At 43.6% G+C, this 8,677-nt stretch overlaps 1 protein-coding gene across 2 annotated transcripts in view; it reads right to left on the bottom strand.

Moving 5' to 3' along the window:
- The window catches only part of Ccnk (cyclin K), a 25,566-nt gene extending 17,234 nt beyond the window's left edge, over nucleotides 1–8,332 (bottom strand). Inside the window, exons 1-2 of one of the 2 annotated variants that reach the window (XM_005343531.2) lie at nucleotides 8,084–8,332; nucleotides 5,569–5,600 (exon numbers count right to left, since the gene is read on the bottom strand). The gene's annotated coding sequence lies outside the window, so the exon portion shown is untranslated. The remainder of the gene's footprint in view (nucleotides 1–5,568; nucleotides 5,601–8,083) is intronic. The other variant, XM_013347134.2, reaches the window with a different exon arrangement.
- Nucleotides 8,333–8,677: the final 345 nt, after the last annotated feature.

Genomic DNA, 8,677 nt, shown 5'->3' with positions numbered 1-8,677 from the left:
ACACACACACACACACACACACACACACACACACACACACACACACACACACTAAAACAAGTTCTCATATGTCCCAGCCTGGTCTCAGTCCTTGTGTTTGCAGAGCAAGCACTCTTACCCACCAAGCCATCTCCCCAGCCCTTGATCTGAGTCTTTAGAGAAATAAAGTGGTTTCATCCCAGTCAACCACCTGTCATGGGATCCTTTGTTAAACCTCCGAAAGAACAAGTGTTGTTCCTGTTGTTGCTAAGGATGTAGAACAGTTTTCTCTGCATAGCTGAGTACTCGTTCTTTGGAGTGCATGGTGTTCTGAGCTCATCTTGATGTATGAGTCCAGATTCTTTTTTTTTTTTTTTTGACACATGATGCTGCTGGTTTAGATTCCATTCTTCAATACACCTGGGTCTGTCTGACATGCTTTGCTCATGTTCCCATATTACCCATCTCCACAATTAGCACCTACTGGTCAGATTCCCCAGTTTTTCTTGACTTCACTTAGGAATGTCATAGGATTGGTTTAACTCACACCTACACACCTCTCAGGCATGCAGCTGTACAGTACTGTAGGGAATGGGCAGGAGGCTCCATGAGGAAGCATTTCCTTTAGATCCTTCTAGGAGCTTACCCAAGGCTACCACAAGTCAATGCCTTGTAAAGTGGCTCGAAAGCAACGTTTTAACCCTGGCAGCAGAACTCCAGACAAAGCGGTGGAGTCAGGCAGTCAAGTGAGCAAAAGCCCAGTTTCTGGCTCAGACCAGGGGCCCAACACTGCATCTAGAGGCCAACCTCCAGAGCCGGTATCATCTCTGGTGGGAAAGCTGACAATGGTAGAACAGAGCATTCTGCTTTTGGTGCCTGGACTGTTCTAAAGGGAATCTAACCTTTTCTCCAGCTGGAAGAATTAAGCAGATAGATGGAGAATGCATCTGTTTTGAGCTTGTAATTCACATGCTCGTGTGGGGACTGACTGGTGACTCAGTGACACAGCTAAGAAAGCCTCAGAAACCATTCTACTGAAACACCCTTCTTACCTTCTAACTGGCAAAAACTTGAAAGTTTAGCAATTTACTGCTGGCAAGGCAGGGAGAAGCTGGTGGTCTCCTAAGTTGCTGGTGTGAGAATAAAATGGTACAACTATTGCAGAGAGAAAACCAGCAATATCCAACAAAGACACACGCATTTGCTCTTTGACCTAGTAATCCCACTGCTAGGAATCTTCCTGGAGACATCACCCCACACCACCCCAAACATGCAAACATATGCACAAAAGGACAACTCAAACAGTCAAAAGAAAAACAGGGCCCAAAGAGATGGTTAATGCTGGCTGCTCTTCCAGAATACTGGGATTCAAGCCGTCCCAGCACTCACATGGTGGCTCACAACTGTCTATAATTCCAGTTTCAGGGGATCCAAAACCCTCTTCTGGCCTCTTTGGGCACTGCATGCATGTGCCACACAGACACACATCCAGGCAAACACTCATATACATAAAATCTATAAATAAAATAAACCTTCTTCTAGCACTGGTAATAGCTACCATTAAAAAAAAGTAACTGCATCTTAACACGTTCAAACTTAGCACTGCTAAGAACTTTGCCACTGTGCACTCTGTGATGGGATAAAAGATTGAATAACCACACCTGTCTACCTACTCAGTATCCTTGCCTCCACAGGTATCACCTATACCTGACCATGCCTTTAGACCCAATTTCCAACTCAAAATAAGTGGTGGTGGTGGTGGTGGTGGGAGCAAGTTAAGTCGCACAAAGGAGCTATTAGTCACATCCCAAGGTGGGGTGTGAAGAAACACAATTTGGAGGCTGGGCATGCTGGTGCACACCTTTAATCCCAGCAGTCAGGAGGGACGATCTGGCCAGGTCTACACAATGAGTTCCAGGACTACATAGAGAGACACTGTCTTAAAAAATAATAAGGGGCTGGGCAGAGATGGCTCAGTGGTTAAGAGCACTGCCTGCTCTTCCAGGGGTCCTGAGTTCAATTCCCAGCAACCACATGGTGGTTCACGACCATCTGTGGAGAGGTCTGGTGCCCTCTTCTGGCCTTCAGGCATACACATAGACAGAATTCATTTACTCAGGTGCACTTCTTTACCTGACAGGTCTATATGCCTGCACCCATTTACACATTTGCTGAGCATTTCCTATGAGCCAACCTCAACAACAAAGCAGGAACACAGACAAGCTTTATTCTTCTTACATGTTTACATTAGTATGAGAGACAGAAACAAAACACGGAGGGCAAGAGAGAAAGCTGGTTTTCCTGGGAGGCAAGAGAAATTTGGCTTTAATCCCAGCACTCAGGAGGCAGAGGAGGCGGGATCTCTGTGAGTTCAAGGCTAGCCTGGTCTACAAGAGCTAGTTCCAGGAAAGGTTCCAAAGCTACAGAGAAACCCTGTCTCAAAAAACAAAACAAAAGAAACAAAAAAGATCCGAGGAAAGACTGAGCCTGGACTTTAGGGTATCCTTCATGGGGACCTTTGCTCTCTGAGCATGTCTTGGGTTTCTAACATATGAATTAGCTGTGAAGGTCTGCTGACAGACAGAGGAGTGGAGAGCAAAACAGGCCTGGGGAGAACTCTGATGGGCTTTAGGAAGAGTCGCCAAAAGCAAGAAAGCGAAGGGATGGTGCAGAATTAAAAGAGTTTTCATCTCTAACCCCACAAGAAATGAAGGGGAAACAGACTGAAAACAGAGGTAGCAATCAAGAGTCGTATACACTGAATGAAAATTAAAGGATAAGAGTCAAGTTATTCACTAGAGAGACAGCTCAGCAGTTAAGAGCACTGGTTGTTCTTCCAGAGGTCCTGAGTTCAATTCCCAGCTAATACATGGTGGGTCACAACCGTCTACAATGGGATTTGGTGCCCTCTTTTTTCTCTCTGCAGGCGTCTACTCAGACAGGGCACTCATATACATTAAAAAAATAAAAGTCAAGGGATTCAAATTGACACAGAGTTAAGAACACTAAAAACAGACTCTGTGGTGATGGTCACACATCTTTGAATACAGTAAGAACTACTGATTTGTATACTTTAAATATGTAATTCTGTTTGACATGAATTAGACCTCAATAAGGTAGATTCAAACACACAAAAGAACATTCTTAGAAATGGAAAGAGGGAGAAAGAAACCTAAAGAGGGCACTACAGAATGAACAAACTATGAAATGGCTAGAAAATTTTGTTGCTGCTGTTTTCTCTTCCGGCATAGAGAAGAATATTTGCAGTCTGAAAAAAAACCCCTACATGATGATGAAAAAGCCTTAAGAAAGAGCAAACTGGTCAAGGAATAAAAAAGGAAGGAAGGAAGGAAGGAAGGAAGGAAGGAAGGAAGGAAGGAAGGAAGGAAGGAAAAGAGAAAAATCAACACAGAAAGGAAGTCCTTTCCCGGAGGAGGGAAGAAAAGTTAAAAGTTAAAGGAAGGTAGTGACAGGTGATATATTAGGGGGAGGAAGTAGCTCCCCAAAAGACAACCTCAGGGCAGCAGCACAACTATGAGAAGCAGCACAGAGTTGGGTGGGGAAATAACCCTGTGAGGAGATGAGGCTGGAAAGATCTCACAATACATGTAGAAAAACCATACTTGTTCAGGTTTATAGTATCTTGATGTAGTTGGTCACACTTCATACCAACAGTGCACCTAACAGCATTGAGTATTCACTACCCTTCATTCATTAATCAGACTTTAGTTTAGAAAGAAGCTTATATAACCACCGAACATCAGAAACTGGTGTTCTTACAGTCTTCTGACTTGAAGCTAGCTATGTAGCCCAGGCTGGCCCAGAACTCACAATCTGGAGTTACGCCATACCTTGTACACCCCTCCTTTTCTTTTTCTTCTTTGAAACAGGGTCTCTGTCTACAAATCCCTGGTTGTCCTGGAACTCACTATGTCGACTAACTAGGCTGACCTTCAACCTTCAACTCACAGAGAGCTACTTGCCTCTGCCTCCTAAGAGCTGAGATTAAAGGGGTGTGCCTCCACTCCATTTTTGTTGTTTGTTTTTAATCTCTTATATTCCTTTTTTTTTATTTTCAAGACAGGGTTTCTCCATAGCTTTTTGGTTCCTGTCCTGGAACTAGCTCTTGTAGACCAGGCTGGCCTCGAACTCACAGAGATCCGCCTGCCTCTGCCTACTGGGATTAAAGGCGTGCACCACCAGAGCCTGGCTTTATGTTACTTTTTTGTACATTTAATTTCAAAATTTACTTGTGTATGTGTGTGTGTGTGTGTGTGTGAGAGAGAGAGAGAAAGAGAATTTGAGTTGGTTGGTTATGAAGCTATGATTCAGAAACTTTGTAGATCACAGCTCAAAGTTTTCAGTAACCATGTCATATAATGTTTTATTTTTCTTTTTTTCAAAAAAGATTTACTTATTTATTATGTATACAGTGTTCTGTCTGCATGTATGCTTGCAGGCCAGAAGAGGGCACCAGCTCTCATTACAGATGGTTTTGAGCCACCATGTAATTCCTGGGAATTGAACTCAGGACCTCTGACAGAGCTCTGGTTCTTAACCTCTGAGCCATCTCTCCAGCCCCACACAATGTTTTCTTAGTCTCAGAATTTATCATTGAGAATTTGAAGTTAATGGAGCCAAAGAGCACAGAGCATGTAGAGTTAACAAGTAAATTAGGCAGAGGCTGATTTGCTGATCTAAGATACCACACTTAATCTGCACACTACTTTGTCTCTATAAATGCATCACTGCATCGTCATACAATAATTTTATCAAGACAGCTCTTCCTCTTACAGCAGCTGAGATTCTGCAAATTTAACCATTTTTAGTAAGTTAAACTCTGTCAGTTTGGGTCTATTATCTCCTTTTACAAACTCTGTAGAGCTAAGGATTTAGCTTATTGGTGGAATGTTTTGTCTAGCATGCCAAAGACTCAACTCTTAGCCCTGCTGCAAAGAAAAATAAACATAGCATCTCAGTGTCATCTATCATGCTACTCATATTTACTACATTGTCTGTGTGCATTTGTTAACTTGAGAAGCACAATTATTGTAAAAAAGATTTTAAATTATGTTCACGCATGTGTGTTTGTGTGTGATTATGTGCAGGTGCCAGCACAGGCCAGAGGCTGGAGTTTAACAGGAGGTTGTGAGTCATCTAACTTGGGTGCTGGGAACCAAACTTGAAACCTCTGCAAGAGCAGCATGCATTTTTTTTTCTTCTTTTCTTTTAAAACACCTACATTTCATAGGAAAAAGTTTTGCTTTTTTAAAATTTTATGTGTATGGGTGTTTTATCTGCGTGTTTGTGCACCAAGTGCATGCTTGGTACCTTTGGAGGTCAGAAGTGGGTGTCAGATCCCCTGGCATTAAGAGTTACAGATATTTGTGAGACATCTTATGTATGTTCAAAATTTAACCTGGGTCCTCTGAAAGAGCAGCCAGTACTCTTAACCACTGAGCAATCTCCAGCTCCTGGTTGGAGTCTTTACTTCTGAGCCATTTCTCCAGAAGGGAGAACTGTGGTTCTTAGATACTTTGTGATTCAAATATTTATGAGTTAGAACAAGACTAGAATCCCGTAGCTTACCTCTGAGGATCTTTCTTCAGGCCAACATCAACCTGCCAATCAACAAGTCTGGTTTAGTAATATGAACACAAATCAACCTAACTGTATCTAACGATATATGTACTTCTTGTACTTACTAGGCTATAGACTATTTTATTTTTAGATGAAACCTAAATGCACTTATGTTCAGCCACCCACTATTTACTACAGTGGAACAAACTCCGTGTATGCATGTGTGAAGAGTGTGGTCTCCTGTGTGGGGGATATGTAGTGGCCAGATGATGACATAAGGATGTCTTCCTCAATCTTAATCTCTGAGACAGGGTTTCTCACTGAAACTGGAGAACAGTTTCAGCTAGGTGGGCTGGCCTGCCACTGATGTAGCAGGATCTGCCTATCTTGTAACACCGGAGTTACAAGAGTACCATGAAGCCTAACTTTTTATATGGGTGCTAGGGGTCTGAACTCCGGTTTTAGTGCATGTATAGAAAGTGCTTTACCATAGAGCCTTCTCTCCAGTCCCATTTTTTGTATGTATTTTTAGAAAGATTTATATATTTTTTCATTTATGTGTATATGTATGTTTGTGTATGCCATATGTGTGTAGGTTCCAGTAGAGGGTACTGGATTCCCTGTGGCTGAGATTATAGGCTGCCAGGAACTGCCTGTCATGAATGCTTAGGAACTAAACTCAAGTGCTCTGAAAGAACAGTAAGTACTCTGAGCTGCTAAGTTATCTCTTTAGTCCTAGCTGCACCCTTTAACAAAAAAGAAATGTAATCTACATCACTTCCCCTTTTTCTTTCTGAAGTCCGATCATTCATCAGTTCTTACATCAAAGAGATAGTTGATCTGTATCCTAAGAAAATTTCAAAAGTGTATCAACTTTTCCTGTAGTTCTCCATCATGAACTGTATTTGTAGATATTCTCCAAAGCTCTGAACAACGTTACAACATTGATATTACTACATAATCTAAATGCTACCTAATTCATCTGACTTAAGTACTATGAATCAGGGCCGGTGGTGATGACAGCACTTGGGAGGCAGAGGCAGGTGAATCTCACTGAGTTCAAGGCCACCCTGTCCAGAACAGGCTCCAAAACTACACAGAGAATCCAGTCTTGAAAAACACAAAAAAGCCCCAAACAAAACAAAAAAACAAAGCAAAGCAAAACAAAACAAACAAACAACAAACAAATAAATGAATTAGATTTAACTCAACTGGGGTATCGTTTAAAAATTCCTCAATTTAATTCCTTATCCAAGTTTAAAGAACACAGCAGAGAACTTCTTTTAAATATACTTAGTGAGCTCACTGCATTCAAGCATCATCTCCTAAATCAAGCTCACTCACTTATGTCAAAATCATGATCAACTAATAATATGCCTGAATAATACATTAAAATACACAAATAAAAGAAAAAAGGAGAAAACCCCTAAAACCAATTCTACTCACCACAAGTGATGATTCCTTAGCAAGCACTAACAACTTTAAGTGTCATATAATGGTCTAGGTACTGGGGCTTGAAACCTCTAAATTTTCATGGAATCATTCATAGAAATGTGTATGCATGCCCACAATAATAAGGTGCTGCCCAGTTATTCTTCAAAAAACAACATATATCAAGATATCACCAGGATCAAGTTTGTCTTAAAAACATATAAAGCAGTCTTTTTAGCCCAGACTCGTGGCACCTGCGATTTTAATCCCAGCACTCTGAAGGCAGACGCAGGAGGAGCTCATTGAACTGAAGGCCAGCCTGGTTTACTGAGAGAGCTTTACACCAGCCAGGGTTACAGAGGGAAACCTTGTTTAAACAAACAAATAAAAACAACAATAAAAATCAAAGTCAGTCTGTAGTAACTGATCTTAGAATCAGTCTGTTTCTTACACCGGATGACTTATGACAAAGTGCGTTTTATTGGCAGTCCAAAGTTAGGAACACTACCAAGTATACGTTATGCATGTAAACTGTTTAAAAATTTCAGATTAAAATAAAAGATGCATTTCGCAACTTACTAAAGATCAATTCCCCTATCAACAAGCCAAACCAATCACCCAGGAGAGGATGTTGCTGGATAAGAACTATCTGAGGAAGTCTCCTTTTCTTCATTCTTAGTCCTACGCTTGTCCACGCTCCAAGAGCCATGAAACGATCTCCAAAATCTCAATCCTAATTAAGAGAAGAATCTTCACGCCGCGAGAAAGCAGAGATGATTGGGTCAGTCCCCGGCAGAGTCTGGGCGTGTAAGCCTCCCTCCCCCTTTTCTCACCTGCTAAAACCCACCCCACAAATCGCAAACACCTTCTCCTCTGGGAGGTCGGCAAGCCACAGACCCTCTCCCAAAGCTCCCTCGCCTCCACCCAGCGTCGCACGCTAATTTCAACGTGCAGCAGGGATTAGAGGAAGGAGGGCGGCGGAATCCGGGAAGTGGGACGCTTCCACACAAACCAGGAAGTTGCACAGACCCTACTCGGACCACCAGGAGCGCGGAAGGTGAGCGGCGCCGCCCGCGGTCAGCTAGATACTCACCTTTCGCCTCGGGCAAACCCCTTAGCGACGTCTCTCCTTCCTGATAGCAGCCATATTGGATGCGGAATGTCGGCAAACTACGTCATCACCCTGCGTCTTGTGACGCTGGAAGCGGCTGGAGGGGCGGCGAAAGTCAGGTGCCCTTCAACCAATTAAAAGAGAGTAAAAGAAAAAAAAGAGTAACAAGTCTTTCGTCACCTCCCTGCCTAGCCCGTAGCTCTGTGGACGGCCTCCTGGAGGGGGAAGGGAGCCACTCGAATCGGCCCTCCCCTCTGCCCCGCCCTCATGGAGAGAGGGAGTTCGGGAGCAACCGAACCTGTTAACGGAACTTGGGCCTGAAGGCGGAGCCTGGGCGCCGGTCGCTCAATCATAGCGCCATCATGGGCAAAATCTAACCAATTGTGTTTTTGAATCTGGCTCCGCCCCCGTCACTGCTGCCCAATGGCTGAGCAGTACCCGGGCAGCAGGACGGCTAGGCGGCAGGGCGGGGTTGCGCCGAGGCGTGTGTGGTGCAGGCCAATGAGGAGCGGCGGCGGCGGCCTGTGGGCGGGACCGAGGGGCGGGGCGGAGCCGGGTAGGGCCTGGGCGGCGGGG

This window comes from Microtus ochrogaster, chromosome 1 (genome assembly GCF_000317375.1).
Source record: "Microtus ochrogaster isolate Prairie Vole_2 chromosome 1, MicOch1.0, whole genome shotgun sequence".
NCBI classification, from domain to species: domain Eukaryota; kingdom Metazoa; phylum Chordata; class Mammalia; order Rodentia; family Cricetidae; genus Microtus; species Microtus ochrogaster.
The sequence above is the reverse complement of the archived record's forward strand: the minus strand, read 5'-3'. Positions and strand labels throughout refer to the sequence as shown.